The 26839-nt window shown below is 37.9% G+C and overlaps 1 pseudogene; it reads right to left on the bottom strand.

Annotated features, from left to right (window-relative positions):
- Positions 1 to 611: 611 nt before the first annotated feature.
- LOC111369993 lies at positions 612 to 2599 on the bottom strand (annotated as a pseudogene).
- Positions 2600 to 26839: the final 24240 nt, after the last annotated feature.

Below are 26839 nucleotides of genomic sequence, written 5' to 3'. Positions count from 1 at the left end.
GTGGTAGCTTGTGAATTATCAAATGGTATGAATTTGATTTTCAATAAAAATGTATAAATGAAAAAGTATATTTATTTTGAACTTCTCCACTCGTTGAGCTATCAACTCATATATTTTTCCACGTTTTTCCTTATTAGGTAGCAATTGAGAATCTGGGCATTTTTTGGAGTTGAGCCTTGATTTTGGAGTTAGAGCCACATGACAGAATTTGTTAGTATGACTCACTTCATAGAACATGTAGTCAGTGTTTTGGGACGCATGTTTATGTCTAGATGTGATTTTGCATCACTTGTAGTTAGTTATGAGGCTCACTATGTATTATATATCCATATGTATATTTCATTGTATTTCTTGATAAAAGTGGAGATTTCGGCTTATCTTTATTGTGCTGTGCTATAGTTTGGGATTTGTGTAAAATTGATCACAGGTTGGTTAATCCTGTTTACAGGGGAGATTATGCCGAAATTTTGTTAGAAAAATAATGTATAAAAAGTGATATATTGTACTTGTAGTAGCCTTGATGATGGGTCCGACTTTTAGTTGGTATCAATCATCGGCGCATGCCACGTCCGGATCTAGTGGTGTTACACGGGGCGGGGTGTGTCAAATATTACCACGAATTATTACACGAAAGAAACTTAATGTAATCTACGAAATTATTCAGATAACTTGACACATAAAAAGAAGAGGGGTGGGGTGGGGGGTTCGCCTGTGTATTTAGTTGGCAAAAAGTTCAAACTCTTTCAATCCCCCTTTGGTTGGATTAATATTCAGCCATCAATGGAAGAGTTGTAGGGTGTGGGAATCAAGTAAAGACCATTTTTCCTTGGCACAGTTATTCCTTCTCCCTCCAACAAATCGACTTCACTATGTTTCATTCCTTTAGGAAGTTTCCAGTCAAAGTGGTAGAGAAGTTGAGCTAAAGGAAGCTCAACATTTGCTAAGCCAAAGTTCATACCTGGAAAAGACCTCCTTCCGGCTCCAAATGGAAGAAATTCGAAGTTACTTCCCAAGAAATCAACTGAATTTTGCTCAAACCTCTCGGGTTTAAAGCTTTCTGCTTCAGGCCAATGATCTGGATCTCTTCCCAAAACCCATATATTAATCATGACTCTGGTTTTGAGGGGTATAGTGTAGCCATTAACTTCACATTCTTCGCTGCATGCTCTTGGAAGTAAAGGAATTGGAGGGTGCAGCCTCAATGTTTCCTTGATGACCAACTTGAGATATTTCAGCGATTGAACATCGCTCTCTTCAATTGTCTTCTTTCCCTTAGCAGTTTCACTTATTTCAGTTTGTGCCTTCGCCATCACGTGAGGATTTCTCATCATTTCCGCCATGGCCCAGTCGATTGTGGTGGATGAAGTTTCAGTTCCAGCCGAAAACAAGTCCTGCAATCATGACAATTGTTATTGATGCTGGACTAATAAATGCTAAGAAGAAATGAATAAAATCTTAGATATAAAATCCTTACAAAAATGATTGCTTTGATGTTGTCATTAGTTATTGGAACAGCAAGTTCTCCACTTTGTTGTAATCTGAGTAGAACATCAACTATGTCTTCACCACCAAACACACCATTGCCTCTTTTGGTTTTAGCTAGGGTATCTCTATGCTCATTGATCATGGAATCGAAAATTGCATCAAGTTTACCCTGCATCTTCAACAATCTATTTTTATTCCAACTCATGACTTGTAGCAACTTTGAAGAAGGGAAAAAATCAGCCAATGCAAAGCCTCCAGCCAAGGTTGTTCCTTCCTTCATCAGCATTAACAAATAGTCTTTGTCTCTTAGTACTTCACCGAATGCTGCTCTGCATGTCATTGAACTTGTAAATGAGGATATTTTATCAGTTAGGTTCATGGGTTTCCCAGAAGATGACTGGATGGTTTTCAAAAGATGTGAAGCCTCCTCTAGCCTTATAGAGCCAAATGATCGGGCATTTTTTGCTTAAGAGCTCCAAAATGCATAGTTTACGCATTTGCCTCCAATATTCGTTGTATGGACTAAAAGCAATATCGGTATAGTCATACAACATAATTTTACTTCCAATACTTTCTGGCCTATCAGCACAAGCAGGATCATGAACCTTTAGTACAGCTTTGGCAGCTTCACGTGATGATATTACAATTTCAAGAACTTCACCAAGTTGTAGATGGACCACTGGATCGTACTTTTTCGTTAAATTTCTTAATGCATGATGAGGATGTGCACCAACCAAGTGGTGCATGTTTCCAATCAAAGGCAGCTTCCATGGACTTGGAGAGGATGTGCACCCAAAATGTCTCGTATATATAGTGGTTGGATAGTGTATCAATATTGACAGAAATATGCAGAGATAGATATATTGTTCTATTTTGATTTTTTTCACTGACTCGTTATAATGTTTTTTAGGTGCATTAATCAAATGACATCATTCTTTGATTTTTCACCGGATTATTTTTTCTTAATTTCTGTTGCTTTTCAAGTTTGCGGTACCATTATTGTTGACTTGCATAACCTTTACTTAAAAAGCCCGCTGCGATACTAAAATTTTCTACAGTCAGACTTGACTAACCTGATATAGATATTCCACGCAAATGTAATGCTAGACGACATTTAACACCATAGGTCATCCAATTATTATTTTAGTTACTCGAATTTTCTCTAGTTTTAAACGCATCACCGAATTATAAAATTTCTTTCAACTTGATCATCAAGATCGATTCTATCATAGACCAATTTCTTCAATGGACTCCTGGTGATGCTAGTTTCCTGCATTTGTTGCATAATAATGCAAACATGTATTTCTAGTAATAAAGACANATAAATATTTTTAAAGTATTTATAAATTAAGTTTATTGTTAAAGTATGTGCAATTATATACAATTATGTGTTCGAATTACATGGTTTTTATGGAAATATCTTTTATTATGATACATGTGAGATTTCAAAGATTGTATACGTTACATTGTGAATTGGAATTTGAGAGATGATTTTGAGATCGACCAGAAAAGTACCTGTGATTATATATTTCTTCTAGTTCACTGAGGGGCTTTGACCGTGTTCTATACTACACTGAGGGGTCATTGACCGGGGATGAAGGGGTCTCGACCGTATACATATAGTTCACTGAGGGGCCTTGGCCGTGTTCTAGAATTGATTTTGAGAGGTCTTTGAGACCGACTTTCGTTCACTGAGGAGCCAAAGGCCCCTGGCGAAAGTTCTTAACCCGAGGGGTGGATTACATATTTCAGTCAGAGGGTACATTTTTGGTGGATTTTTCAGCACGTTTGATGTGATGAGATTATAGCATGGTTATCAGCTGATGTTATATCATGATTTTAAGATGATATTTTTATGACATATGTGAATATTTCACTTTTTGGCTATAATTACATGATGGTAACTTGTGAATTATCAAATGGTATGAATTTGATTTTCAATAAAAATGTATAAATGAAAAAGTATATTTATTTTGAATTTCTCCACTCACTGAGTTATCAACTCATCTATTTTCTGCGTTTTTCCTTATGAGGAGGCAGTTGAGAATCTGGGCATCTTTTGGAGTTGAGCCTTAATTTTGGAGTTAGAGCCACACTACAGAGTTTGCTAGTATGACTCACTTCATAGAACATGTAGTCAGTGTTTTGGGACGCATGTTCATGTCTAGATGTGATTTTGCATCACTTGTAGTTAGTTATGGGGCTCACTATGTATTATGTATCCATATGTATATTTCATTGTATTTCTTGATAAAAGTGGAGATTTCGACTTATCTTTATTGTGTTGTGCTATAGTTTGGGATTTGTGTGAAATTGATCACAGGTTGGTTAGTCCTGTTTACTGGGAAGATAATGCTAAAATATTGTTAGAAAAATAATGTATAAAAAAAATATATTGTATTTGTTGTAGCCTTGATGGTGGGTCCGACTTTTAGTTGGTATCTATCATCGGCGCATACCACGTCCGGATCTAGTGGTGTTACACAAGGTGGGGTGTGTCAGTTTGGTATCAGAGCATGTATTAGAGTTAATGGGTTTGCATTGTACATGCATACATTCTGATGTTTAGCATATCATGTATAACTGTAGGTGAGTCATGCCTCGTGGTGGCAAAACTTGAAGGCTCCAAGATATCTTGCCCTAGTCTCACATTGCTCCTGATAGAGATGAACTGAGAGAGCCTGAAAGAGTGGATGAATCAATTCACCAGCCTCCTGAACAACGGGGACAGGGAAATGTTATTGTAACTGATCTTATTGCTGTTGAAAGAATTGCTATTGCCATTGCATCTGCTATGCGTAATACTGACAGAGATTTCAGTATTGAAAGGGCTACAAAGTTAGGGGCTAAAGTGTTCACTGGCACAGTCGATCCTGTAGTTGCATAGGCATGGATGACTAAGATAGAGAGAGTATTTGATGTTATGGGTTGCTCAGACGATAGGAAGTTGTGTCTCTCCACTTTCTTATTAGAGGAAGGTGCATACGATTGGTGGCAGTTGGTACGGAGCACATATCTAGACCCTTCCATCATCACTTGGACAGAATTTAGACGTATCTTTTATGATGCCTATTACCCTCGGTCCTATAAAGATGCAAAGCAGGAGAAATTTTTGAAACTAGTACAAGGGCAGATGACAGTTGCAGAATATCAGGTGAGATTTATTGAACTTTCAAAGTATGCCCAAGTTTTGTTAAGCAACGAAATTGATAAATGTAGATGATTTGAAAATGGGTTAAGGGAGAAATTCGATTAGTAGTAACAGCTGCAGGCTGGAATATATTTGGAAAATTGGTGGAATCGGCTTTGAGAGTAGAAAAGGGCATTTCTGATAGGCCAAGTGGTAAAGAACAAACAATGTTTAGAGCAAGCGGTAGTCAGACAATGGCAAGTGTTTCTAGCTATAGACCACCACGGAGAGACAGTAGAGGATTTCGACCTGGTGTGTCCAGTTCAAGTCAATTCAAATCTCGATCACGAGGAAGTCAGGGCCCTAGATTCAGTCCCAGTACTGTACAGCAGCCAGTGGCCAGTCGTACTTATACTCAGGGTTCTTCCTAGAAATTATTTACTCCGAGATAGGGTGAGAGTTTTACTAGTACTAGACTACCTTATTGTCAATTATGTAGAAGACCTCATCTCGGCACATGTTTAAAGTTCAAAGGAAGCGGAGCCTGTTATCATTGTGGTCAAGGCGGACATATCAGAAGAAATTGTCCAGTTCTATCACAGGAGAGTGGTATGGTACCGAAGATATTTCCTCAGCAGAGTGCTGGTAGTACAAGATAGAATCAGACTTAAAGAGATGATTCAGTTAATAGAACAGGTGCAAACAGTGTGGCCCAATCTAATTTCGCAAGCGGTAGTGATACAAAATCAAAAGGATAGGCAGGACAACCGAAGACCCAGGGCAAAGTTTTTGCTATGACTCAGCAGGCGGCAGAGAAGTCTCCATATGTTATCATAGGTATGTTGTCTATTTTTGATAGAAATTCTCGTATTTTGATTGATCATGGATCTACACATTCTTTTAGATCATTTGTATTTGCTTTATATGCGAATCAAAAGCCAGAACTTTTAGGCAGTTGTTTGGTAGTGAGTACACCAGTAGGAGAATCACTATTAGCAAACAATATATATCGAGATTGTGGGATTAAGGTAAAGGAAAATGAGCTGAAGGCAAATTTAATACCTCTTGACATACATGATTTTGATGTTATCTTGGGTATGGACTTTCTGGCAACAAATCAAGCTTCAGTTGATTGCTTTCGAAAGGAGGTTGTATTTAGGCAACCAGGACAGCCTGAAGTTATATTCAATGGACAGCGTAGAATTTTGCCGTCTTGTGTGATATCTGCTATTGACGCTAGAAGATTACTCAACAAGGGCTGCCATGCATATTTGGCTCATGTAATTGATACAGATATTAGCAAACTAAAACTTGAAGATATCCCAGTGGTCAAGGACTTTCGTGATGTATTTTCAGAAGAATTACCAAGCTTACCATCAGACAGAGATATGGAGTTCACTATAGATCTGATTCCAGGAATTGCACCTATTTCATGGGCACACTATAGAATGGCACCAGCAGAATTGAAAGAGCTAAAGGTTCAGTTGCAAGAGTTGGTAGACAAGGGTTTCATCAGACCTAGTCTATCTCCATGGGGAGCACCAGTTTTGTTTGTGAAAAAGAAAGATAGCACCATGCGACTGTGCATAGATTACAGACAATTGAACAGAGTGACAATTCGCAATAAATATCCTTTGCCACATATTGATGATCTGTTTGAGCAGCTTCGAGGTGCTGCAGTATTTTCAAAGATTGATTTACGTTCGGGATATCATCAACTTAAAATCAGGGACAGTGATGTGCTAAAAACTGCTTTTAGGACAAGATATGGTCATTTTGAATTTCTTGTGATGCCATTTGAGTTGACCAACGTACCAATAGTATTTATGGATATGATGAATAGAGTGTTTCACCCGTATTTAGACATATTTTTAATTGTATTCATTGATGATATTTTAATTTACTCTCGAAATCATGATGAGCATACAGAGCATCTCAGAATCATCTTGTAGACTCTACATGATGAGCAGTTGTATGCTAAATTCAGTAAATGTGAATTCTGGTTTGATAAAGTTGTATTTTTGGAACATGTAATACCAGTAGAAGGAATTTATGTTGACCCGCAGAAAACAGAGGCAGTGGTAAAATGGGAAAGACCTACTAATGTAACAGAAATACGAAGTTTTCTTGGCTTAGCAGCTTATTATCGTCGTTTTGTAGAGGGATTTTCTAAAATTGCTCTTCCTTTGACCAGTTTGACTAGAAAGAATGTTAAATTTGTTTGGAATGAAGATTGTGAAAGAATTTTCCTCGAATTGAAGAATAGATTAGTGTCAGCTTCGATTCTTACCCTTCCATCTCCCGGTGAAGAGTTTGTGATATATAGGATGCTTCACGTCAGGGTCTTGGTTGTGTTTTGATGTAGAATGGGAAAGTTATAGCATATGCTTCCAGACAGTTGAAGAAACACGAACTGAGTTATCCTACACATGACTTAGAGCTAGCTGCCATTGTTCTAGCCTTGAAAATTTGGAGACATTACTTGTATGGTGAGAGATGCCAGATATATACAGATCATAAAAGCTTAAAGTATATTTTCGATCAGAAAGAGTTAAACCTGAGGCAAAGAAGATGGTTAGAGCTGATAAAAGATTACAACTACAAGATTGATTATCATCCAGGGAAGGCTAATGTAGTCGCTGATGCTCTCAGTCGGAAAATATCGAGTCCTATGAACCAGACTAATGCAGTATTTTCATCTTTGTTTGGTGAGTTCAGAGCTTCTCATGCTCAATTATCAGTTACCAGTGTAGGAGCATTGCTTGCTAACTTCCAAGTGAGGGATTGACACAGTTAGAGAAACTCAAACTTAAGATCCAATGTTGAACAAATTGAAAGAAGAAGTTAGTAAAGGTAAACATACAGATTATACCATTCAAGATGACGGAGCTTTAGTTATGGGAAACAGATTATGTGTTTCAGATGATTCAAAATTGAAGGGAGAAATTCTAGAAGAGACACATAGTTCAGCTTACGCGATGCATCCAGGTAGTACAAAAACGTATCGTGTACTCAAAGAACACTATTGGTAGCATGGAATGAAGAGAGAAATAGCTGAGTTTGTATTCAAATGTCTCCTTTGCCAGCAAGAGAAACTAGATCATCAGAAAACAGCAGGATTGTTACAAACATTGCCTATTACTGAGTGGAAATGGGAACACATTACTATGAATTTTCTATTTGGATTTCCACGGACTCAGAGTGCACATGACGGCATATGGGTCATTCTAGACAGATTGAAAACAGAATGCCAGATTCTTGCCTATTAAAGTTACCTACTCGCTAGATAAATTGGCAACAATATATGTTGATGAGATAATCAGTTTGTATGGGGCACCAGTATCTATTGTTTCAGATAGAGATTCTCGTTTCACTTCTAAATTTTGGCCCAGTTTGCAGAAAGCTATGGGTACTAAACTTCATTTTAGTACAACTTTTCATCCATAAACAGATGGTCAGTCAGAAAGAACTATTCAGACTCTGGAAGACATGTTACGAGCTTGTGTACTACAGTTCAAAGGGAATTAAGATACTCATCTTTCTTTGACGGAGTTTGCTTATAATAACATTTATCATTCGAGTATAGAAATGACTCCTTTTGAAGCACTGTATGGTAGAAAATGCAGAACTCCAGTATGTTGGGATGAAGTTGGTGAAAGAAAGTTATTGGGTCCCGAATATGTCCAGATTACTGTTGAGAAAGTAAAGGTAATTAAAGAAAAGTTAAAGACAGCCCAAGATAGACAGAAGAACTATGCAGATAGGCGCAGAAGAAACCTCGAATTTGATGTTGGAGATAGAGTTTTCCTACGATTGTCGCCATGGAAAGGTGTTATCAAATTTGGTAAACGAGGTAAATTGAGTCCGAAGTATATTGGCCCATATGAGATTGTTGAACGCATCGGTCCAGTTGCGTATCGATTGGCTTTGCCAACAGAATTGTCTAAAATTCATGATATATTCCATGTTTCTATGCTTCGTAAGTATATTCTAGATCCATCTCATGTTTTGGAATCACAACCAGTAGAACTGAAGGAAAATCTTACCTATGAAGAAGAACCAATTCATATATTGGATAGGAAGGAACATGTTTTGCGTAGTAAGACTATTACTTTGGTTAAAGTCTTGTGGAGAAATCATGCTATAGAAGAAGCGACATGGGAAAGTGAAGAGTAGATGCGTTCTCAGTATCCCCAGATTTTTTGCACTTAGTTAATCGAATTTCGAGGACGAAATTTTTTTAAGGGGTGAGTTTTGTAATACTTTAATTAATTCAAAAGAAAAGTCAAACTTAAATTCGTCAATGTGTTAGGAATTAAGTGTTTTATCCTATTAGGCTTGAATTTCTCAATTTTGAAAGGTAAGTAAAAAGTTACTTATTGTTAAGTTATGTTTGATTTTATAGTTGTTAGATAGTTAGGCTAAATTTAATTTTATTGAAGGGATTAAGTATAATAAACTATGAAATTGAATAAAATGAAAGAAAAATTAATTTTAGTAATTAAAGAGATGTTAGAAATCGCCTAAACGTGAAATAATTAAGTTTGGGTATCGTCTATTTAATTAATGAAATTTCTTAAATTAGTTAATTGTTGATATAAAAATTATATTATATTTCAGGCGACGATACGGATATCGGGACAGCGTATCAATCAAATTGATTTTGGCGTACATAGTTCTGTGAGTGGAAAAATATAAATATTTTTAAAGTATTTATAAATTAAGTTTATTGTTAAAGTATGTGCAATTATATGCAATTGTGTGTTCGAATTACATGGTTTTTATGGAAATATCTTTTATTATGATACATGTGGGATTTCAAAGATTGTATACGTTACATTGTGACCTGGAATATGAAATATGATTTTGAGATCGACCAGAAAAATGCCCGTGATTATATATATTTTTTAGTTCATTGAGAGGCATTGGCCGTGTTCTATACTGCACTGAGGGGTCATGGACCGGGGATGAAGGGGTCTCGACCGTGCACATATAATTCACTGAGGGGCCTTGACCGTATTCTAGAATTGATTTTGAGAGGTCTTTGAGACCGATTTTCGTTCATGGAGGGGCCAAAGGCCCGTGGCGAAAGTTCTTTGCCCGAAAGTTCAGTCAGATGGTACATTTTTGGTGAATTTTTCAGCACGTTTGATGTGATGAGATTATAGCATGATTATCAGCTGATATTATATCATGATTTTAAGACGATATTTTTATGACATTATGTGAATATTTCACTTTTTTGGCTATAATTACAAGATGGTAGCTTGTGAATTATCAAATGGTATGAATTTGATTTTCAATAAAAATGTATAAATGAAAAAGTATATTTATTTTTGAACTTTTCCACTCACTGAGCTATCAACTCATATATTTTTTCACGTTTTTCCTTATCAGGCGGCAGTTGAGAATCTGGGCATCTTTTAGAGTTGAGCCTTGATTTTGGAGTTAGAGCCACATGACAGAGTTTGTTAGTATGACTCACTTCATAAAACATGTAGTCAGTGTTTTGGAACGCATGTTCATGTCTAGATGTGATTTTGCATCACTTGTAGTTAGTTATGGGGCTCACTATGTATTATGTATCCATATGTATATTTCATTGTATTTCTTGATAAAAGTGGAGATTTCGACTTATCTTTATTGTGCTGTTCTATAGTTTGGGATTTGTGTGAAATTGATCACAGGTTGGTTAGTCCTGTTTACTGGGAAGATAATGCTAAAATATTGTTAGAAAAATAATGTATAAAAAGTGATATATTGTATTTGTAGTAGTCTTGATGGTGGGTCCAACTTTTAGCTGGTATCTATCATCGACGCATGCCACATCCGGATCTAGTGGTGTTACACGGGGCAGGGTGTGTCAGTTTTGATTTGTATGGAATTGGATTGATATAAAAGTCAATCCAATTCCACTGCCTAACCTTATATATATTATTATTATTATTTTTTATTCTTTTTGTCTCTCTCTCTTTTTTTATTTTGTTATTAAAGTACGGCATGATATGTTTGACTCTCTTATATATATATATATTTTTTATTTAAGGTATTACACTAAGTCATCCAAAAGCTACTGAAACACCAGGAAACACCACCGAGTCGCCAACGGAAAAGTTTCTCCGTTTCCACTTTTTTGCCCGAGACTGTATCTGCTTCCATAGTGCACCAAATAGAAATCCAACGCCGTCAAAATGTAAGAAATTCATCAAGGAACAATCTGTCTTTTTTGACCTCCGGCTGAATCCTCCACACGCGCCCTTACGCGCCAAGATTGTCTTCTACGCATGGTTTTACACGCCGCTTCCACCGCCGGTGCGTGTGTCACATGCGTTGCACCGATATATACTACTTGACATCTGGAGTCTGGTGGTGGTCTCCATTCGCCCACCAAGTTTGTAGTTTTTCTAGAAAATGGGTTCAAAGTTTCTGCTGAACTTGTTTTTGAACAAAATCGAACCCCTTCGACTTCCAATCCGATTTTTCGATTGTTTTAACACTTTTTACCACTAGCCTAAGCTCTGATATCATTTGTAGAGTCTAAAGTATAGTATATAAAAGATTATTACAACTACAATACGGAATAATAAACTCTCAAAGTGTAAAATCGAACAAAAAATACCCAAAACTTCTTCAACACCACTAATGAAGTGTTCTTGATGTTGAGCTCAGATTTGTGCCACACAGATCATGCACCGTTGTCCAAGAGAATGACAATGAATATACCGAGAAAGGATCCGCCGGAAGCCACCAAGAATTTCGCTGGAGTTATGGAAAGCTCCCACTTGGTTACCTCTCTATACTCTCTCTCAAATGTTATGCCAAGTCCAATAATGAGAGAATGAAGAGGTCTTGTAATTGTAGAGCCAATTCATTTGAATTCAAAATTCAAATATTGTACTATGATCAATAAGAGAGTGACAACACTAGTATAGGTAATGGACTACAAGATTAAACCTAACAATTGGATTTAATCTATAGTCCATATTACTCCATAACTAGCACAATCCAAGTCACATTCCCTAAACCAATCAACTTGCACCAATAATAGGATGTGATCCACCTTACATAAACCAAAAAATAAATAGGATAGATGAGCATACCCGAAAAACTATTTGAAGAATAACACAAATTTGATGATTGAGCCATAATTTGTTGATGAGATATTGCATCAATTGAAGAATTTGAATTAGGTTTGGGCCAATTAAGTTGAAGCGGCAAAGAGAGGGAATGAATAACTTTGGGGAAAAATTTTTGGAGGTAGAGAGGAAGAGTGAAAGATGGAAAAGAGGGAATGAATAATTTTGGGAAAAAAAAAAATTTGGAGGTAAAGGGAGGAAGTGCAAGACTTCACACATACATTTGTTATGGTTTTCCATTTTTGGGTTTCGTTAACCCAAAAAAAAAAAAATAAAAAAAAAATTATCGTTTCTCTTTTTCTTTTTAATTATCTCTTAACTTGAAGTGTATATTTGTAGGGATTAAAATTAAAATAGTAATTTGAAAATTTGTCAATAATTATAGCCTACAAACATGTTTAATATTTTTGTCAGCAAAAAATATATTTTTCCCGTCAAATTTTTTGTTGGCAAAAAATACATATTTTTATGGGGATAAGTCCTAATATTTTTTTATGGTTTTCCATTTTTGGGTTTCGTTAACCCAAAAAAAAAAAAAAAAAAATTATATTTCTCTTTTTCTTTTTAATTATCTCTTAACTTGAAGTGTATATTTGTAGCGATTAAAATTAAAATAGTAATTTGAAAATTTGTCATTAATTATAGCCTACAAACATGTTTAATATTTTTGTCAGCAAAAAATATATTTTTCCCGTCAAATTTTTTGTTGGCAAAAAATACATATTTTTATGGGGATAAGTCCTAATATTAAAAAATTTGAAGCAAATCATTACCCCAGGAATTTTTTTATTTTTTATTTTTTTTGGTGTGGGGGCGGGGGGGGGGGGGGGGAATGAACTTTGCCAACAAATTTCAGTTTGTTAGGGAAAGGATAAATTTATTGTAGTCAATGACGCAAAACACACAAGGTAGAACCACTAAAATAGACCAAGGAATCCCATTAAAAAGACTTCAGGAAAACCCCAAGAATGACGAACAAACCATACCAACAAAGAGCAGAACGGAGATAGTACAGCCGCCGAAACACATACAAATAGGGACCAAAATCAGAAGCCCAAATACCAACAAGGAGCGTCGGTAGAGTGCAGAGGAAGGGCCTCACAAAAGAGATTGAAAATTGATGAGCAGTCAGAAAGAGAGCAGCCGAGAAAGAAAGAGCGGGGCAAGGAAAAGTGGCAGGGTTGCACCTTATCTATTCACACAAAGAGGGCCCAAATATGTATAGGCACAATCAGGTTACGGGAAAATTGGGGGATGCATGTGAAATATAAAATATTCATCAAATACAATTAAGAAATGAAAAATAAAAAAGTACTACACACTCTAAAAAATATCGCCACAAATATTGCCAAATAAACTTTCCTAAAATGACAATACTTAACTGAAGCATTCTTCAAATTGACTAAAAAAGGGAAAATCATTTAATCCATGGCTTTCGTTACGGGATTTCAAAATGAGGCAGTATTCTACATCCTACAATTGTAATTCAATGTATATTCATCAAACACTCAAGCACATAGTGGCAAGGCCGTGAACGTTCGTTGGAACTGTAATCTACCTTCTACCAGGTATGAATTCGTACTGTATGTTACATATTATTTTCAAAAATGTAAAATAGTATCGCTGGTTTGTTCAAAATAATGTATGAATTAGTATTGTATAATCATCTTTCTCCCTAACCGCAATCTATGAGTGTAAGCTAATATAACACAAAGATATGAATAATTCTCTTTGCTTTTGGGGTGGTTTGATTATGGTGTACATTTACATATTTATAGGAATTGGAAATAACTGACTCGCTACATATCTGCAGCTTGTTACATTCAACTACATCATTTACTTGAGAGACCCCTAGGATCATAAGACTCTTCATTTCTATCTGATCAGTTAATCCAACACCTGATGACCTATCCTGTTGCTGACTCGTCCAATGCTGATCTTGAAGATTTTGTCTGTTTTCATAGATCTTCTTCAACACGCCCCCGCAATCCCATGGGAAGTTCTTGAACATGGAGATTGGTTTTAAGTAGCTTGAATCGAGTGGAGCTTAGAGGCTTTGTTAACAGATCAGCTAACTGATCTTTGGATGAGATAAAACATACTTGCAATTGTTTATTCAGCACTAGTTCACGAACATGATGGAAATCAATTTCAATATGCTTGGTTCGTGCATAAAAAATTGGATTAGCAGAGAGATAAGTTGCACCTATATTATCACACCATAATTGAGGAAAGCCAGAGATAGAAAAATGAATGGTCTGACTAAGGGATTAAAGCCATTGTAGCTTAGCCGTAGCAGTGGATAACGCCTTATATTCAGCTTCTGTACTACTCTTTGCCACCGTCTGTTGTTGCTTGCATGACCAGCTAATTAGATTTTCCCCATGGAATACCAAATATGCTCCAACAGATCATCTATCATCACAATCAGATGCCCAATCCGCATCTGAAAAAGCATTAAGGCGATTGGAAGAATTGGCTGAGAGAAATAATCCATCTGATACGGAATATTTAAGGTACCTCAGGATACGTTTAACAGCTTGCCAGTGGGTATCTTTGGGACAGTGCATAAACTTGCTGAATCGATGGACTGCAAATGCAATATTTGGTTGGGTGAATCCAAGGTATTGAAGTCCACCAACTATACTGCGATATAACATTGGATTTTCAAAGTCTGCTTGTTTCGCGCGGGTAGTCGCTAACAATTAAAAAGGGATTAGACGATTGTGTAAGGAACAAACCTCTTGAGACAAAGTCCCAAAAAAGGGGTGTTTTATTGGCGATAACTTTACAATTGAAATTTAAACAGAATGCCTCCAAGGGGTGCAAGCACACGAGTACTGAAAAGAAATGTTTAAGTCTAATCTAAGAAATTGAAATTACATATTCTCTGTTTGAGAGTGTTTGATTTAGGGTCCTTTTGCTCTATGTCTTTTCTTCTTTTTATATTCCCTTGATGATCTCTTCGTGATCAACCGCTTAGAAACTGCTTAATTGCTTTATAACTGCCCACTTTCTTCATGATGGCCAACTTATCGTGGAACTGCCGTCTCTAACTGCTGCCACTACTCTTTGTCGGTCAATTTTCTTCAACTGAACATCCTTGAATCGTGGAACGTGATAAGATTATTTAATAACTGCTTCGATAACTGCACTTTTGAATAACCATAACATCTTATGTTTGCTAAGATCCTGGGCGATTCGAAGATTTGGACGAGAATAGGGTCATAACTTTGGGCGATTGCAAGGCACTTCATTCGCTTAGATCTTGGGAGTCTTGCAAGTTTGGGCGACGGTATTACCGCATTCGTGGGCTTCCACTGCATTCATTAGTAACCCTATTTGGGCCTTTATCCTGAATTGCCCAGTTGGACTTCATTCTTTGGGCTATTTGATTTGGGCTGCACTTTTAGTGTGTCAACAATTACCTCCAATATGGCAAAATTAATACCAATTATTAATTTTTGCCATATTCATTTTGTGTTTCCCAGCAACATTTGAAATTTCCAAGAATTTCAATCATTATTTTCTTCTATAGCCTGAAAAGGTGCGACGTTACAAACCCTTATAACCCCCAAATACACGCCATTTCATCGCACCACTAAATCACGCCTCATTATTTCACGCTTCTCTCTCGCAATATTACTGTTCATCTTCTTGTTTCTTTGTTACGTTTCTCAAGCAAACTTCAACAAAATTTTATTTCGTTTCCAATGGCTGCTTCACAATCCCAATCTGGTGACTCTTTCCATTTCGAAGACTTCCAGAAAATCCTCACTCGGCCATATATAACTCCGAACTTCCTTGCACCAACCAATGCCAAACTCAATGAGTTCTATCTAGGTCCTTTATTCAACAACGCCGAGGCCGTCGAACAAGTGGCGGTGGGCCAGTTGTTCCCTTGTACTCAAGGCCCTCCATTTCTAAACTCTTTGCCGTTGAGGCCGCTTCGCGAAAGAAGTATTCGCACTTGGACTACAAATCTTTGCAATTCTTTTTTGTTGCTAGGTGGTTTGGCCTCTAGAATGGCCTTCGCTTTATTTTTATCAAGTTCAATCCCTCTTTTGTGTACTAAGAAGCCAAGAAAATTCCCTCTTGATCGAGCATTTGGCTGATGAACGTTGGGCGATCTTCTCCATCATTGCCAAGATTCACTTTAATCAGGGGGTCTTGTGCTTGAACGTATCCAGGTTTGGCGATCCTTATCACTTCGTCGTCCAGTTCCCTTGTAGGCACTTCTTCTTCTAAACAATCCACCTTGTTGATTTATCGGCCAATACTTTGTTCCAACTCGAACACTGCCAATTTGTCTCTCAATGCTTTCTAGGTTGCTTCTTCTTTCGTCTTGTCCTTGCATTCTTTATTGAAAGCCATTAATTTGGCTTTAAAGGCCTGAATATCGGCCATCTGCCTTTGTTGCTTACAACTCATTTAAAACTCCTTGATTATTCTTTTGCCAATTACTGGCTCCTTTAAGGCCGCTATGTTTAGCCTCATTTGACTGAACATTTTAGTGAGTGCATCCACTGAAAACGGCTCTTCACTCTGCGCGACAATCTGAGTTTCTTTTCCATCTTGGACTACTTTGACAGGTCCATAATTTTCTTCGTGCATGAACCTTTCCACTGAGTTTGCTTCTACGACAAAAGGCCTATGATCGGCCTGCACCACCTCTACTTCGCCCTTGTCATTCCAAAAAACTAGGCATTGATGGAGCGATGAGAGTATACAGTGGCTTCCATGTATCCAATCTCTTTCTAATAACACATTGTAACTAGTGGGACCATCTATTACAAAGAAGACTGTGGTCCTAGTAGTTGTTCCTATAGTTATGTCCAATGGCATAACCCCTTTAGCTGAAGTTGCTCCTCCAATGAAACTTGTCAGGATGACTTCCTTTGGGATCATATCACCTTCTGTCTTTGCGAATTTCCTCATCATCCTAGATGAAATGGTGTTTATAGATGCTCCATTATCGACAAGCACTTTTGCCACAGATATGCCGTTAACTAGAGCTTTAACGTATAATGGCCTCAAGTGTTTGGTCAATTTCATGGCTGGTCGCTTAAAAATAATGTTTTCGACAGCATCTATTTTCACTTTCTGCTTATCCTCTGTCGAGTTACCCTTTTGTGATAAGTCAACGTGCAGCATATCGCACTGAGCCTCTGTCTCCTGAATTTTCTTTTTACTGTTTTCTAATGCTTCTTCTTCAGTTATCCAACCTGTGGGAGAATGCATTATTCTTAGAGGTGATCTATACTTTTCAGAGCGAGGCACTCTCTTCTTCCTTTTGGGCGTCCTGTACAGCACGTTATAATAGAAAGAACGCCCAGATGGTTCTTCCAATAAGTCTACTTTACGAACTCCCTCTCGATATAGTTGCTTCAATAGAGTATTGTACGATACTCCACTTCTTCTCCTTTCTGCTTCCAGATTGATTTCCTCTTCGATGTCTGTCATACCATCATCTTCTTCATCATTGTAGGCCTCTATAGAAGTTTGACCTTCTCATATTCCAGCATGCATGCTTCCTCTTCGTTATCTTCCTTTTCTTTATTCTTGAACTCATTGGCTAGTAAATAGTTATTAGCCACGACAGGTGGTAACGTACCAAACTGAATAGTAAGGGGCTGATCAGGATCTTCTTCATCCCTTCTGTCTCGCTCAAACTTCGACCTTCCAGAAGAAGTCTCTGGCAAATTTTCCATAGGTTCGCCTGTACCAGTCTCTTCACTGTTTTTGAGAATATTTTGATTGGCTACCTTGAGTAGTCTAGGTGCCTTAGGATGTAGCATTCCCTGTTGTTGTCTCATCATTCGCCCATAGTTCTGTTGAAAACGCATTTGTTGGGTTCTAGTTATCTCATTGAAAGGTATCGCCTTTCCAACCTTATACTAGAACGAATGCCATACATTTGGTTGGCGAGGTTACGGTCTGAATGTTCTCCCATTATTTACTGGCTTGAACTGCCTCTCAAAAGGTGGTCCCTTATAGAACGATGCACCTCGTCCTCTGCCAGGCTGAGCGTTTGGGACAAAACCAGCTGCCATATCCCTGGTTTCTCTGCATTTGTACTCACTTCTTTTTTGCATCTTGTACATAGGACGTCTTCGTCCTTTTTGGGCTCCTTTCCTTTAATACGTTCAAAGATACTGGGATGTGGTCCAGGGTCTTCTTCTCCATCATCTATAACCAACTTGAATTTTGGCAACTCGTTTTTGAAACCAGACGTCACCATGTTCACTCCAAGTGGTTGTGGAAAAGGATTTTCATCCACTGTCATCTTCCTCTTATCCTCGAACGTAATTCGTCCTGATGCAATGGCATCCTGTAACACATGGCGAAAAATCAAACAGTTGTTAGTCAAATGTGACCATGCATTATGCCACTTACAATAATTTTTTACCCTTAACTTGTTCAGGGCTTGGCAATTTATGCTTATCACTCAACTTTATCTGCTTATCCTTATATAATTTATCAAATATAAGGTTAGCTTTGGTTACATTGAACGAGAACATTCTAGCCTTTATGTTTTCATCTTTTATAGGCTCATCCTTGCCCGACGGTCTAGGCTTAGCCATTATAGGACAAGTATACGTGCCTCCTTTAACTAATTCGACCAAACACATTTCGGTTTGATCGTAACACTCATCATTAATGGTATGATCATCAAAATTTGGGTCTCTATAATAAGTCCCCTTGCTAGAACTTTTCATTTGTTCTTCTTTTCTTATTAATCGTTCATACCTAATCACGTTCGCGCTCAATTGGAAAAGATTAGGAAATTTCTTGTCTTGGAACTTTTTCTTCAAATCAAAGTTTAGACTACCTTAAGCGATTTTGACAAACTCCTTTTCGGGCAAAGGTACAAAACATTTACTTCTTACTGTCTTGAACCTTTGAAGGAAATCTTCTGCCCATTCATTTGCCATTTGACGTAGGTTCGCCAAATCGGCCAAAGTAACTTCAGACGTAGATTCGCCAAATCGGCCAAAGTAACTTCAGACTCAGTCTTATAAAACTGAGCATGGAACAATTGCTCTAATTGTTGCCATGTTTGAACAGAGTTTGTTGACAAATTGATGAATCAGGAGAAGGCTACTCCTGTTAATGAATTAGGGAACAGCCTTATTTTATGGTAATCAGTCACGTCACCACTTTGTAGTGTGAATCGCCTTATGTGTTCTAGAGTAGACACCTCTCCTAAATTGGTAAATAGTGAGAATTCTGGTACTTTATACCCTCTAGGCTATGGATATGCTTGGTCTACCCAATCAGAATATGGCTTTGTGTAAGTCCGCCTAATAATAGGACGTACTCCAAAAGCCATCTAGTCCTGTACGATTTTCATAATCTGATTCCTCAACATGACGTTGGGATCATATGGAATTCCTACAGGTTGGTTGACCGGTTGATTTGTTTGAGGCCTGATGTTTGGTCCTTGGTTGGAAACAAAGTTGCCATGATTTGAGCTATTGTTACCATTAGCCTGAACATTTATTCCATCATTAACACGTGGGGTATTCTGCCCATTATTTAGGACATTATCCCTTACATTTAGGTTATCCCCAAGTTAGATGTACCAATGCCACTATTCTAATTTGGTATTACACCACCCCCTTGGTTTGAAGTAGAGGGATCAAAATGTTGTTCTACCCCTTGATTTAAACTTAAGATTGGGAATTATGTCCCACAATTGGCCTAGTTTGAAAGTGGTTTGCAAGAGGCACAACTGGTTGACAAATTTGACCTACTAACTTAAGTATTCAGTTGTTTGGCCATGTTGTCATAATGTGCATTCCCATTTTAGGTAAATCTTTCCATATTATGAATATTTCGTAGATTTACCCGTTCAACGACATCTTGTGTGAGTTCTCCGAGTAATGCACGCATGGTTCGAGGACTCAACTCTGTCATTGGTTCGTAACGACTATGATTGCTCTGATTCTGTCCATCTGTTCGTGGAGAGCTATGCTGCTCCTCATATTGCTCGATCACAGACTGGACTCTTTCCTGACTTGCTGCTTCCTTATCGGATTTGTGAGGCATATTGTTTCACCTTTTATATCTTCAACACCAAACACCAAGGTCTCACTGGGCGTGCCAAATTGTTTCGCGCGGGTAGTCGCTAACAATTAAAAAAGGATCAGACGATTGTGTAAGGAACAAACCTCTTGAGAGAAAGTCCCAAAAAGGGGTATTTTATCGGCGATGACTTTACAATTGGAACTTAAACAGGATGCCTCTAAGAGGCGCAAGTACACGAGTACTGAAAAGAAATGTTTAAGTCTAAACTAAGAAATTGAAATTACATATTCTCTGTTTGAGAGTGTTTGATTCAGGGTCCTTTTGCTCTATATCTTTTTTCTTTTTATATTCCCTTGATGACCTCTTTGTGATCAATCGCTTAGAAACTGCTTAATTGCTTTATAACTGTCCACTTTCTTCATGGTGGCCAACTTATCGTGGAACTGCCATCTCTAACTGCTGCCACTACTCTTTGTCGTTCAACTTTCTTCAAATGAACATCCTTGAATCGTGGAACGTGATAAGATTACTTAATAACAGCTTCGAAAAGTGTACTTTAGAATAACCATAACATCTTATGTTTGCTAAGATCCTGGGTGATTTGAAGGTTTGGGTGAAAACAGGGTCATAACCCTGGGCGATTGCAAGACACTTCATTCGCTCAGATCTTGGGTGTCTTACAAGTTTGGGCGATGGTGTTACCGCATTCGTGGGCTTCCACTGCATTCATTAGTAACCATATTTGGGCCTTTATCCTGAATTGCCCAGTTGGGCTTCATTCGTTGGACTATTGGATTTGGGCTGCACTTTTAGCGTGTCAACACTGCCCCCATCAAACTTATTGAGATGACAATTTGTAGCCATCGGTGTTGTACATGGCTTGGCATTCTCAAGAGTAGCTTTTCGTAATAGTTCAACTATATACTTCCGCTGTGTGAGAAAAAAGGCCTTCATTGGTACGAAGAGCTTCAATTCCAAGAAAATATAAAAGGTTGCCAAGATCTTTAACTGGAAATTCAAGAGATAGCATTTGAATAACCCAATCAATACGCTTTGTATCAGTCCCGGTGATGATTATATCATCTACATAAATGAGGAAAAATATGTGTATCATCTTGATGAAGAAAATATAGTGATGAATCAGCCTTTGAACCAACAAATCCCAAGCAAGTAAGCATGTCAGTTAATCTAGAAACCCATGCACGTGGGGCTTGGAGCAAGCCATATAAACTTCTGTTCAACTTACACAGATGATTTGGATAATCTGAATGCATATATCCTGGTGGCTAGCTCATGTAGACATCTTCACCGAGAATCCCATGTAAAAATGCATGTTGTAAATCAATCTGTTTAATGCACCAATGATTAGTGATAGCACCTGATAGCAGAAATCTGATTGTTGTTGGTTTTACCACAGGGCTAAAAGTGTCATGAAAGTCTACTCCTTCTTGCTGATTATAGCCTTTAGCTACTAAATGTGCCTTGAATCTTTCTATCCTACCATCTGCATGCCGTTTAATTCGATAGACCCATTTACAACTGATTAAGTTAACTCCGGGTTTTGGTGGAACAAGAGTCCATGTTTGGTTTCGAATTAAAGCATCAAATTCTTCATTCATTGCTTGTCTCCATTTTGGATATTTGGATGCCTCAGAATAACATGTAGGCTCTAATAAAGGTGGCCTTGTATTGGCCACAAGAGCTTTCGGTATAGGATACCGAATAATATCATCATCCAAATGTTTTGGTTTCAAGGAATTCGTTTTGGAATGTGTAAGCATGTGATGAAGAGCTGGAGGTTGACAGGTTGAGGTGTCACCAGGAACAATAGATGAAGAATTGACATCCATCACGGGAGAGCACTGGCCAAGTGACCCATTTGATGTGTTCTGATTTTCCTGTGAACCCAACTTCAAGTGGAGGACTTGGACCATGGTGAGAACCTGCATGAGTTAATGACATATGTTGAGAGCAATGATGTGTGCGAAGATTAGTCGGTAAATAAATGGAAGTATCTGCTAACACTTTTTGGGAACTTTTGGTGTTGATAAATGGAAAGAGTGTCTTAAAACAAATACCTTTCTAGTTGTCAAATCCTGACATTTGTAACCATGATGACAAAGACTATAACCAATAAAAATGCATGTTTTAGAACGAAAATTAAACTTATGATGATTATAAGGTCTAAGATTTGGCCAACAAGCACATCCAAATGTACGCATGAAATTATAAACAAGTTTCTTATTGCAAACCTTTTCAAATGGCGATTTCCAATTGAGAAGTTTTGTTGGAAGACGATTAATTATGTAGTTGCAGTAAGAAAGACATCTTCCTAAAACGATTTTGGTAAGTTTGAATGTGCTAATAAAGCTAGGCCCATTTCAACTACTTGTCGATGACGTCGTTCAACTGAACCCATTTGTTCATGTGTGTGGGGGCATGCAACTCGATGTTGGATTCCTATATTTTTGAAAAAATTACTAAAGCGTCGATATTCACCGCCCCAATCGGTCTGTATTGATTTTATTTTAGTATTAAAGTGACGCTCTACAAGTTTTTGAAAAGGAATGAAGATAAATTCAACATCAGATTTTAGCTTTAAAGGAAATGGCCAAATAAATTTTGTATAATCGTCAAGGAAGCACACATAATAGTGTGATCCATACGTAGATAAATCAGCACATGGTCCCCAAGTGGAGGTGAAATACGGAGGCTTGATCCCGAGTTTTGGATACGTAGGCAACCATGGTTTGAATGGTGCAGTTGAGTTATTTTGGTGCTTGCTACTTCTTCTTGTGTTCGTCCAAAATTTGAGGTCTATCAAATGATGTACGAGGTAGAGAATTGTGAGAAAAGAAGGGGGGCTAGTTCTACCGGGCGCCCAGGCGCCCAGTTTCTGCCTCCCCGGCAGAAACATGGCGCCTAGGCGCCCCGATTGTGAACCCGGCAGAAACCTGATGCCTAGGCACCCCGGTACATATATATACTTCCAATTTTTTTGCCTCTTCATTATATATCACAACCCTTGCACCCGATTTTAGAGAGAAACTTGAGAGAAAACTTGGAGAGAATTTTACAAGATTGAAGGTTGTTCATCTTGGGTATAAATTCAAAGTTATTTTCTTTCTTGGGGATTAACTTGAGGCTTGTTCAAGTAATCCAAATATATTGATCTTCATATATTCCATTGAAATCATTTCTTCCTCATTTTCTTGTTCTTGAAGTGGTTTGGAAATTTTCACATTGTTAACTTTGTTTGATCTTTGGGCTATGTTTGGGAGGTGTTTTCCCAACAAGTACAATAATTCCAAAGGTTTGGAAGCTGTAAAAGAAGATTTAGAAAATGGTAAATTATGACTTTTCGCCAATTGACAATCAAGACAAACAATATGTCTGTTTTGCATAACAACTGGAATTTTAGTTGCTGAAAGAACACATTGAACAATAGGAAAAGATGCATGGCCTAATCTATTGCGCCAGGCTGAAATCAAAACACGAGTAGCAACGAAGGCAGATGCTGAGTAATGTCGAAAAGGCTGAGAAAAGCAGTAAAGACCATCTTGCACGTAACCTTTATGCTGGATGCTCCCCGAGTAGTCCTTTATGAGAAAGTATGAGTCATGAAATTCAAAGAAGACATTGTTATCTTTTGCAAACTTTTGAACAGAAATTAAGTTCTTTTGAATGGAAGGAACAACTAAAATTTGATCAAGAAGGAAAGAATGTGAATGTGCGTGAAATTTGGAGGTGCCAATATGAGAAATGTTCAAACCTGTGTCGTTCCCCACTTGAATCTGGTCATTTCCACTGTACTCATCTGCGCTAATATTCAGGTTTGTGATATCAGCAGTCAAATGGTGTGTGGCTCCTGAATCGGGATGCCATTCCTGATCATTGCCCTGGGAGCTTGAAGCTATATGGCCTGTGGGTTTCTTTGAGAGGGAGGTTTAAAATGAATGTGAAACCTGCGGAAGCATTTGTGAACAGTATGACCAGATTTTTTGCATAACTGACACCAAGTTGAGTTGTTTGCTTGAGTGGAACCATTGTTGGTCTGGTAGAAGCCACGGCCCCCACCTTTATTGCGCCCCCTTCCCCAACCATTAAAGGTGGAGTAGCTACTACGGCCTCTGCCACCGTAATTTTGAGGTTGGGGTTTTGTGGCAATATTAGCACTTGCATTCAGAATGGGAAGAGACTGGTTGGTATGGACAATTCGTGCCTCAGCAGTAAGTAGAAGGGAGTACAATTCCTCCAGCGTGATCTCGGTACCAGAGGACACCATAGTGGCAAGTGAATCATACTCGGAACCCAAGCCAGCAAGAACATGGGTAATTATTTCATATCATTTCATAGCTTGTCCAGCAATAGCTAATTCATCAGTTAGTTTCTTTATGGACATGAAATATTCAGCAGCAGTCATGTTACCTTTGCGGGCAGTAGCTAGCTGAAAGCGAATCTGAACTGCCTTAGCACGAGATTAGGAAGCAAAGCAGCTTTCAAGGGCCAGCCAAACTCGTTGAGAATTTGGAGCATGGTACACTTGAGCAAGCACATCATCCGAAAGTGATGAATTGATTGCACTGAGGATAAGATTATCTTGTTTGGACCAGATGGCATACTGTGGGTTAGGTGAACAAGTTCCATCAGCAGAAGGTAGAGTAGCTGGAGGTTCTGTAACGGTTCCATCAACATAGCCAAACACCTCTTGGCCTTTCAGATATGGAAGCATCTGTGCTTTCCATATAGGGTAATTATTTCTTGTCAATTTGGTGATATTGACAATTGAAGAAGGATTGAAGACAGGAAAGGTGTTGTGAGAAAGGTCTGAGGAAGTAGGAGAACTGGAAGCAGAAGAACTGGAAGAAGACATTTTAGATGCTTTGACGTTGGTCAAGTGGCTCACAATGATACCATGCAAGATAATATAACACAGAGATATGAATAATTCTCTTTGCTTTTAGGGTCGTTTGATTATGGTCTACATTTACATATTTATAGGAATTGGAAATAACTGACTCGCTACATATCTGCAGCTTGTTACATTCAACTACATCATTTACTTGAGAGACCTCTAGGATCATAAGACTCTTCATTTCTATCTGATCAGTTAATCCAGCACCTGAAGACTTATCCTGTTGCTGACTCGTCCAGTGCTAATCTTGAAGATTTTGTCTGTTTGCATAGATCTTCTTCAGCAATGAGGAATGTTTCTGTTCCATAGATTACGTAATTTTTCACACTTTGTCTTTGCCACATTATGTTAAACTTCATCCTAGTTACCATAAAAAAAATGTATGTAACGTGTATTGTAAAGTTTAGGCAAACTCTGATATGAATCTCTGTGTCTAATACTTCTTGTGGAGGATGTCATGTTTGGAATATGATCAAGAATTGGCAAGGATGTTGAATACTAGCAGTAGTTGCTTATGTGTATATTGCGTATATGGGGTTATGTGACGAATCGTTCTGTAAACCATCTTTGGATTTGCAAATTCCATATGTAATAATGAATATGAATTTATATATTTCTCAAATAATTGCCTTACATGTATAAGTTTACTCTATGCAGATTATAGAATTCGTCAATATAGTCGTAACTTGTGACACTAACACTATTGGACTTCTCCTACCAATCACATTGAAATACAACGAATTGGTTGACATGATAAACTCAGACTTGAACCTTCATAGCAGTGTGCAAATGCTAAAAATATATTATGAGGTAGGTGAATTATTACACCAATTAGGAATACAGATGACAAATCATTACACTTCTACATAGAGCTTAAAAGGAAAGATTCAAGTTTAACAGCATATGCACTACGTGTGGATATTGGACGCATGTTGATGGCAGCATTATATGAACCAGATAGATACCAGGGTGGCACACACTCAACATTCTCTAGGTAGGAAGCTGTAGCAACAGGTAATCAACTCATGATTCTGAATTCTACAATGGTTTTAACGATGCAAGAATTCGTGTTAGGAACAAATTTGAATGGTGTTCAGATTGTAGATGACGAAAATGATGAAGTATATGATGTTGTGATGCAAGCAGGGGTGGATGAAATTGTTGAAAACCAGGTTTTTCGGGATAAAAATTGCTGAAGTGTGAGGATCTTCCTCTAGCTGTTCAAGGTGATTTCCGGGCTCAGTTAACTATTAAACATTGAATTCAACACCAAGAAATTGGAGAAGGACCGACCGCCGGCGAGCTTATCTTCCTATGGTTGCTATTGCTCCTTTTGCTTGTTGTTTCTTCCACTCACTTAGGATGGATACCACACAGGTAAGGGTCACAAATACTCAAGCAATAGGTAGAGGAAACCAATCAACAAGATGCATGAAGAAGAAGAAGAAAGGCTGCCTCTCTCTCGGGTTCTATCACACGGCATATAGGAGAAGAAGAGAATTACCAATATATATAATAGTCCAATGACCACTTAAGGTAAGTTATAATATGGTAAGTAGGCTCGACTAGGGTTAAGTCCCAATAGCACACCAACAACCACAAAGGTTATTAGCCATCTAATAGGTAAAGCAACGCTAGGTCGGTTCATCCATTATTCGGTGTTTATTTATTGTTCAATCATTCATGTCGACTGATAAAATTGGTTTTCATCATCGTCCGGGAGGTCGTTTGACAACATGATGTCTAACATGAAGGATATCCTGGCAATGTATCCCATAAAAAACAACTTTGAGTTCATTGTTTACAAGTCGGAAAAACGAGAATGTGTGCTGAAATGTAGAGGCAAAGGGTGCAAATGGAGGTTCAGGTAATCTATTATTGGTAAAACAAATATGTTCAAAGTGAGATGCATATGTAACGGACATACATGAGCGATGGACACAGTTATAAGGGATCACATGCAAGAAAAGAGTGCTTTGATTGGTGAATGTATAAAGCACAAATACACATCTGCTAGGACGATATAAACTCCCGTCGACATCATATATGATATGTCGTCAACATATGGGTTAACATTGAAATACGATAAGGCATGAAGAGCTCGAGAGCATGCTCTGGATCAGATAATGGGTGACCCAACAA

Source organism: Olea europaea, chromosome 21 (assembly GCF_002742605.1).
Source record: "Olea europaea var. sylvestris chromosome 21, O_europaea_v1, whole genome shotgun sequence".
NCBI lineage: Eukaryota > Viridiplantae > Streptophyta > Magnoliopsida > Lamiales > Oleaceae > Olea > Olea europaea.
This window is presented reverse-complemented; position numbering and strand designations above follow the sequence as displayed.